This window comes from Lipotes vexillifer, unplaced genomic scaffold, assembly GCF_000442215.2.
Source record: "Lipotes vexillifer unplaced genomic scaffold, Lipotes_vexillifer_v1.1 scaffold957, whole genome shotgun sequence".
Taxonomy (NCBI): domain Eukaryota; kingdom Metazoa; phylum Chordata; class Mammalia; order Artiodactyla; family Lipotidae; genus Lipotes; species Lipotes vexillifer.
Genome location: NW_006791360.1, coordinates 1,007,064 through 1,015,596, shown reverse-complemented (window position 1 = coordinate 1,015,596; position 8,533 = coordinate 1,007,064). Strand labels below are relative to the sequence as shown.

The following is an 8,533-nucleotide window of genomic DNA, read 5'->3' as shown; positions in this document are numbered from 1 at the left end:
GGCAAATAAACATTTCCCAGCAGGCCTTTTATTGATTGCACTCCCTGCAAGGCTGCTGGGAAGTGGAGTCCGTTTGTCTGATGAGATCTGACTGCCATTTTGGAAACTGATCTCTACCCCTTAGCTCAGTATGCTATCTCAGGTCCTCCTCTCACTCTCCAACTCTCATCCAAATAAACCTGTTTCTCCTGGTCTCTGTTCAGAAAAAAAAAAAGGGCAGCAAATCTAAATACACACTTCTCAGGGCTTCCCTGGTGGCGCAGTGGTTGAGAGTCTGCCTGCCAATGCAGGGGACACGGGTTCGTGCCCCGGTCCGGGAAGATCCCACATGCCGCGGAGCAGCTAGGCCCGTGAGCCACGGCCACTGAGCCTGCGCGTCTGGAGCCTGTGCTCCGCAACAGGGGAGGCCACAACAGTGAGAGGCCTGCATACCGCAAAAAAAAAAAAAAAAAAAGTAAATACACACTTCTCCAAAGAAGACATACAGATGGCCAAAGGCACATGAAGAGATGCTCAACATCACTAATTATTAGAGAAATGCAAACCCCAAAAAAAAAAAAAAAAAAAAGTAAATACACACTTCTCCAAAGAAGACATACAGATGGCCAAAGGCACATGAAGAGATGCTCAACATCACTAATTATTAGAGAAATGCAAATGAAAACTACAAGGTGTCACCTCACACCAGTCAGAATGGCCATCATCAAAAAGTCTACAAATAATAAATGCTGGAGAGAGCATGGAGAAAAAGGAACCCTTCAACACTGTTGGGGGGAATGTAAAATGGTACAGCCACCATGGAGAAAAGTATGGAGGTTCCTTTAAAAACTAAAAATAGAGCTACCATATGCTCCTGCGATCCCACTCCTGGGCGTATATCCAGAAAAACCATAATTCGAAAAAATACATGCACCCCAATGTTCATAGCAGCGCTATTTACAAAAGCAAAGATGTGGATGCAACCTAAATGTCCATCAACAGATGAATGGATAAAGAAGATGTGGTACCTGTATACAATGGAATATTACTCAGCCATCAAAAGGAATGAAATAATGCCATTTGTAGTAACACAGATTATCATACTAAGTGATGTAAGCCAGACAAAGACAAATATCATATGATATCACTTATATGTGGAATCTAAAAATAATAATACATTGGGAATTCCCTGGCAGTCCAGTGGTCAGGACTTGACACTTTCACTGCCATGGCCCAGGTTCAATCCCTGGCCAGGGAACTAAGATCCTGCAAGCCACGCAGCACAGCCAAAAAAATAGAAGTAAATTTAATTTAATTAATTCTAAAATGATACAAATGATGGGGATTCCCTGGTCATCCAGTGGTTAGGACTCCACGCTTCCACTGCAGGGGGCAGAGGTTTGATCCCTGGTCAGGGAACTAAGATCTCACGAGCCATGCAGCGCGGTCAAAAAAAAAAAAAAAAATACTAATGAACTTACTTACAAAACAGAAAGAGACGCAGAGATGCACAGATGTTGAAAACAAATTTATGGTTACCAAAGGGGAAAGGGGGTGGGAGGAGGGATAAATTGGGAGTCTGGAATTAACAGATACAAACTACTATATATAAAATAGATAACCAAGAAAGATTTACTGTATAGCACAGGGAACTATACTCAGTATTTTGTAATAACCTATAAGGGAAAAGAATCTGAAAAGGAATACATACATACACACACACACACACACACACACACACACACACAACTAAATCACTGTGCTGTATACCTGAAACTAACACTATATTGTAAATCAACTATACTTCAATTTAAAAAAAAAGGAAATGTGATATATACACACATATATATGAAATATTATTCAGCCATTTAAAAAGAAGAAATTCTTCCATTTGTGACACGGATGGACTTCAAGGGCATTACGTTAATTGAAATAAGTCAGAGAAAGACAAATACTGTATGGTCTTACTTATATGCGGAATCTAAGAAAAAGTAAAGACACTCATAGATACACAGAACAGGTTGGTGGTTGCCAGAGGCAGGCAAGGGGGGAAGGGTTTTTAGTAAAGGACATCAAAAGGTACAAATTTCTAGTTATATAATAAATAAGTCCTGGGGATGTGGTGTACAGCATGGTGACTATTAAAAATACTGTATTATATATTTGAAAGTTGCTAAGAAGTAGATCTTAAAAGTTCGCAGCACAAGAAAAAATATGTGTAACTCTGTGTGGTTATGGATGTTAACTATACTTACTGTGGTGATCATTGCGCAGTATAGATAGATAGATAGATAGAATTATGTTCCACACATACACAGAAAAGGATAGGAAATGAACAATGGAAAGTATTTGTTTTATTTATATTTTTTCTTCCAGTTTTATTGAGATATAATTACATACAGCACTGTATAAATCTAAGGTATACAGCATGATCTGACTTACACACATCATGAAATGATTAGCACAGTAGGTTTAGTGAACATCCATCATCTCATGAACAAAATTAGAGAAAAAGAAAAAACATTTTTTGCTGTGATGAGAACTCAAAATTTCCTCTCTTAACAACATTCACATATAACACACAGCAGTGTTTATTATATTCATCATGTTGCACATTACATTTCTAATACTGATTTGCCTTACAACTGAAAGTTTGTACCTTTTGACCACCTTCATCCAAATCCCCCTCCTTACACCCCTTACCTCTGGTAACCACAAATCTGATCTTTTTCTATGAGTTTGTTTGTTTGTTTTTGAAGTATTATTGATCTACAACACTATGTTAGTTCCTGGTGCACAAAACAGTGGTTGGATATTTCCATACTTTTCAAAATGATCACCATGTTAATTCTAGTTACCATCTGTCACCATACAAAGATATTCCATTATTATTGACTATATTCTGCACACTGTACATTTCAGCCCCGTGACTCATTTATTTTTTAACTGGAAGTTTGTACCTCTTAATTTCCCTCACCCATTTCACTCATCTCCCACCATCCTCCCCTCTAACAACCACCTCTTTGTTCTCTGTATCTATGACTCTGCTTTGTTACTCTTATTTGATTTTTGATTCTACACATAAGTGAGATCATACAATATTTGTCTTTGTCTTATTTCACTTAGCAAAATACCCACTAGGTCTATCCATGTTGTAGCAAATGACAAGATTTAATTCTTTTTATGGCTGAGTAATACATATATCACTTCTTTTTCAATTCATCTACTGATGGACACTTAGGTTGTTTCCATATCTTGGCTATTGTGAATAATGCTGCAATGAATATATGGGTGCATATATCTTTTCAAATTAGTGTTTATATTTACTTCGGAAAAAAACCAGAAGTGAAACTGCTGGATCGTATGACAGCTCCATTTTTAATTTTTTGAGGAACTGCCATACTGTTTTCCATGGTAGATGCACCAAGTTTCATTCCCACCAACAGTGCATGAAGATTCCTTTTACTCCATATCCTCACCATTGATCTTCATGTCTGTTTTTATGCCAGTACCACACTGTTTTGATTACTGTTGCTTTGTGGTATAGTTTGAAATCAGGGCGTGTGATACCTCCAGCTTTGTTCTTCTTTTTCAAGATTGTTTTGGCTTTTCAGGGTCTTTTGTGTTACCATACAAATTTTAGAATTATTTGTTCTAGTTCTGTTAAAATTGCCATGGGTATGATGATAAGGATTGCATTAAATCTGTAGATTGCCTTGGCTAGTAAGGACATTTTAACAACATTAATTCTTCTAATCCATGACATATTATATCTTTCCATTTGTTTGTGTCATCTTCAATTTCTTTCATCAGTGTCTCATAGTTTTCTGACTACAACTCTTTCACATCCTTGATTAGATTTATTCTTAGGTATTTTTTGATGTAATTGTAAATGGGATACTTTTAATTTCTCTTTCTGATAGTTCATTGTTAGTGTACAGAAATGCAACAGATTTCTTTTTTTAATTTATTTTATTGAAGTATAGTGACTTACAATGTTTTGTTAACTTCTACTGTACAGCACAGTGATTCAGTTATACACATATATACATTCTTTTTCATATTCTTTTCCACTATAGTTTATCACAGGATATTGAATATAGTTCTCTGTGCTATACAGTAGGACCTTGTTGTTTATCCATTCTATATATAAAATTTGAAATGCAACAGATTTCTGTATATTAATTTTGTATCCTGCAAGTTTAATGAATTCATTTATTAGTTTTAATAGTTTTTTGCTGGCACCTTTAGAATTCTCTATATGCTGTGTCATGTCATCTGCAAACAGTGACAGTTTTACTTCTTCCTTTCCTACCTGGATTCCTTTTATTTCTTTTTCTTGTCTGATTGCTGTGGCTAGGACTTCCAATACTATGTTGAATAAAAGTGGCAAGAGTGGGCATCTTTGTCTTATTCCTGATCTTAGAGGAAATGCTTTCAGATTTTCACAGTTGAGTGTGATTTTGGCTGTTGGTTTGCCATATGGCCTTTATTGTGTTGAGGTGTGTTGCCTCCATACCTACATTGTTAAGAATTTTTATCATAAATGAATGTTGGATTTTGTCAAAGGCTTTTTATACATCTATTAAGATGATCATATGATTTTTATCCTTCAATTTCTTAATGGAGTGTATCACAATGATGATTTGCGGATGTTGAACCATCCTTGTTTCCCTTGGATAATTCCCACTTGATCATGGTATACAATTCTCTTAAAGTATGGTTGAATTCGGTTTGCTAATACTTTGCTGAGGATTTCTGCATCTATGTTCATCAGGGACACTGGTCTAAAATTTTCCTTTTTTTCTTTTTCTTTGTAGTGTCTTTGTCTGGTTTTGGTATCAGGGTAATACTGGTCTCATAGAATGAGTTGAGAAGTGTTCCTTTCCTTTTCAATTTTTTGGAATAGTTTGAGAAGGATGAGCATTTAATTCTTCTTTAAATGTTTGGCAGAATTCACCAGTGAAGCCATCTAATCCTGGACTTTTGTTTGTTGGGAGTTTTTTTTTTTCTTTTATTACTAATTCAATTTCATTACTGATAATTGGTCCATTCATATTTTCCATTTCTTCCTGATTCAGTCTTAGGAGATTGTACATTTCTAGGAACTTATCTGTTTCTTCTTGGTTGTCCATTTTATTGGCATATAATTATTCATATTAATCTCTTATGATACTTTGTATTTCTATGGTGTCAACTGTATCTTCTTTTTCATTTCCGATTTTATTTGGGCCCTCTCTCCTTTTCTTTTCTTTTTTTTTTTTTTTTGGTTGGTATGAGGGCCTCTCCCTGTTGTGGCCTCTCCCGTTGCGCAGCACAGGCTCTGGACGCACAGGCTCAGTGGCCATGGCTCACGGGCCCAGCCGCTCCGCGGCATGTGGGATCTTCCCGGACCGGGGCATGAACCCGTGTCCCCTGCATCGGTAGGCGGACTCTCAACCACTGTGCCACCAGGGAAGCCCTCTCTTCTTTTCTTGATGTGTCCAGCTATAGGTTTATCAATTCTGTTTATCTCTCCTACTGTATTATTTCTTTTCTTCTACTACCTTTGGGTTTTGTTTGTTCTTCTTTTCCTAGTTCCTCTAGGTGTGCAGTTGGGTTATTATTTGAGAGTTTTCCTGTTCCCTGAGGTAGGCTTGTATCACTATAAACTTCCCTATTAGAACTGCTTTTGCTGTGTCCCACAGATTTTGCTGGGGGTTTTTAAAATATTTATTTATTTGGCTGCACCAGGTCTTAGTTGCAGCACGCAGGATCTTCATTGTAGCATGCGGGATCTTTAGTTGCGGCATGCGGGATCTAGTTCCCTGACCAGGGATCGAACCTGGGCCCCCTGCATTCGGAGCAGAGTCTTTACCACTGGACAACCAGGGAAGTCCCTGTGTCCCATAGATTTTGGATCCTTGTGTTTCCATTTTCATCTTTTCATTTGTCTCCAGAGAGTTTTTTATTTCCTCTTTGATGTTTTACTTTTTAATCCAACAATTTTAACCCTTTGGTGGGGGGTGGGAATTTGTTTCTCTCCATGTTAAATCACAATCTAAAAATAGTTCTTTTGTAAGCGGGGGAAGGGGGTGGGATGAATTGGGAGATTGGGACTGACATATACATGCCACTGGGTACAAAATAGATAACTAGTGAGGATCTGCTGTATAGCATGGGGAACTCTACTCAGTGCTCTGTGGAGACCTGGATGGGAGGAAAATCCAAAAGGGAGGGGATATATGTATACATATGGCTGATTCACTTTGCTGTGCAGCAGGAGCTAGCACAACATTGTAAAGCAACTGTACCACATTTAAAAAGTAAATTAAAAAAAAATAGTTCTTTTGAAATACCAGATTATGATTTAGTTTCTTCACTCTATTGGTAAATATATAATGTTGTAGTTTGAAGGTACTGCATCCATTTGTACTAGTTGTTGAGAAAGAAAAACAGAATTTTCAAATTTGTTCTTTTAAAAAAGGATTATTTTCTGACTTGTTTTCCCTTGGTCAGAGTGACAGAGCAGCAAGGATGATGGGATTGGGCAGAGGCAGTAAATGGAGATCTTGTAGGACAGGATAACCACGCTATGGAGAAGCTGACAATCAGGACCACATTAGCACACTGGTCAATGTTAACAGTGAAGAAAGAAAATTGTGCTGGATGGACAATCCTGTTGGGATTTGTAGTTCTGACGTCAGTCCTAAGTACCTTCTCTTCAAAACTCTATGTACCAAGAACTTACAGTACTTTGTTTCCACAAAGAATGCTTTCTAAGCATGACAATTACAAACACACATACACACACACACACACACACACACACACACACACACACACCGTTAAAATACTATATTTTTATAAGGACTCAATAATCCATTTTATGGCTTTCTTCAAATTAGTTTAGTTTTTAAAATCTCATTTTAAAATGTGTGACAATAAAGCATACAACAAAGTTAAAAGGAATATAACTCTTTTAAATAGCTGTTCCCTTTACCTTACTTACTTTTGTTTTTCTTTAAGGATAATTTGCTTCAGGGAGGACAAAGTATAGGTTCTTCTGATGAAATGCAAGAAGATGGGAATAGGAATGCAAAGCAAGGTTTCTTTTTTTTTTAATTTTTATTGGAGTATAGTTGCTTTACAATAGTGTGTTAGTTTCTACTGTACAGCAAAGTCAATCAGCTATATGTATACATATATCCCCTATTTTGGGATTTCCTTCCCATTTAGGTCACCACAGAGCATTGAGTAGAGTTCCCTGCAAGGTTGCTGTTAAGTTTTCTGTCTTAAAATCTTTTAACTATCTTCTTATCAAGCAAATAGTCTTAGAGGAATGTGGTAAGCTTCATAAAAAGTTCAGTTTCAGGAAGCAAACTCCATTTTGTAGGAAAGATGTAAAAAAAAAAAAAGGCAGCTTTAGAGAATTATAATTCAGTCCAGGAAAAAAATAAAGGGTATTTTATGTTATGTGAACTATATTTCAGTAAAGCTATTTTTTAATGTAAATTGTATCATCTCATTCTCCAGCTTATAAATAATAGTTTCTCAGTGTTTAGAATGAAAATCAAATTCCTTACCAAAAAAAAGGAGGAGGGGAGAAAAGATGAATCCACAAACTCAGATTCTAGTCCAAGCTGCTCAACTAACAGATTGAGTGTCACTCAAGGTCTCTGTGCCTCAGTTTCCCCTGCTCTAAGAGACATTTTATGGGTATGTGCTTCCCTGAATGGGTTCATCAGCTAGTGGGTGTGTGTGTTCAGAGAATACAGCCAGGGAGTCATTTGTCACTCTGTTCCCCTGACACCTGGCTCTAACATGAACTCTGTTCTGAGCTGAGTTCCTTTTAAATCCACTCATCAAGCTGAGGTTGTCATGGGCTCAAAGCCCTGCAAGCTAAGCCTGCATGGAGACCACTGAAAACACAGCCAGGACCCAATGACTGAACCATCAGTCCTTGTCATGCTCACCAGAAAGGGCCTTTGGGCATTTCCTGGAGTTTTCTTCCTTTTCCCATCAAACTGGCAAAGACTCCAGGAGATTACTGCTTATTAACCTGTGGTCCACTAATTCCACTCCCATCCTTCCACCAACCTATCCATCAAAATCAGGTAGGAGGAAGAAGACTCACTTTCCCAGAGGCCTTGTCAAAGGCCTGGTCCACCTGCCTCTCCTTTCCCTCCCTACAGACCTCTGGACACAGCATTCCAGAAGCTACCATGCCTTCCCTGACCACTGACCATGACTATCTGGGTCAGGATTGAACAGAGAACTGCAATAGCAGCCACTGACGATAGGCACTTGCTATATAACAGGGACTTCTCAAACATGATCTCATTCAAGCTATCAGCCCTATCGTTATCCTCATTTTGCAGATGAGAAAACTGGGGTTCACAGATTGTTAAAATCAGGTGACCAAAGTCTTACAGCTCTTAACAGTGAACTTCACTGTCTTAGGCGAAGTCTAGAAGGACAGCAGCCCAGAGGGGCCCTCCCTGGAGACAGTCCCATGAGGATCCCAGGATACATCCTTGCCAGGATCCTCTGCCCAAAGCAGGAAGGCACTGAG

At 38.1% G+C, this 8,533-nt stretch overlaps 1 non-coding gene across 1 annotated transcript; it reads left to right on the top strand.

Moving 5' to 3' along the window:
- Positions 1–1,165: 1,165 nt before the first annotated feature.
- On the top strand, positions 1,166–1,237 carry TRNAE-UUC (transfer RNA glutamic acid (anticodon UUC)). Its single transcript has one exon. It is a non-coding gene; the product is annotated as a tRNA-Glu (tRNA).
- The last annotated feature ends 7,296 nt before the right edge of the window (positions 1,238–8,533 follow it).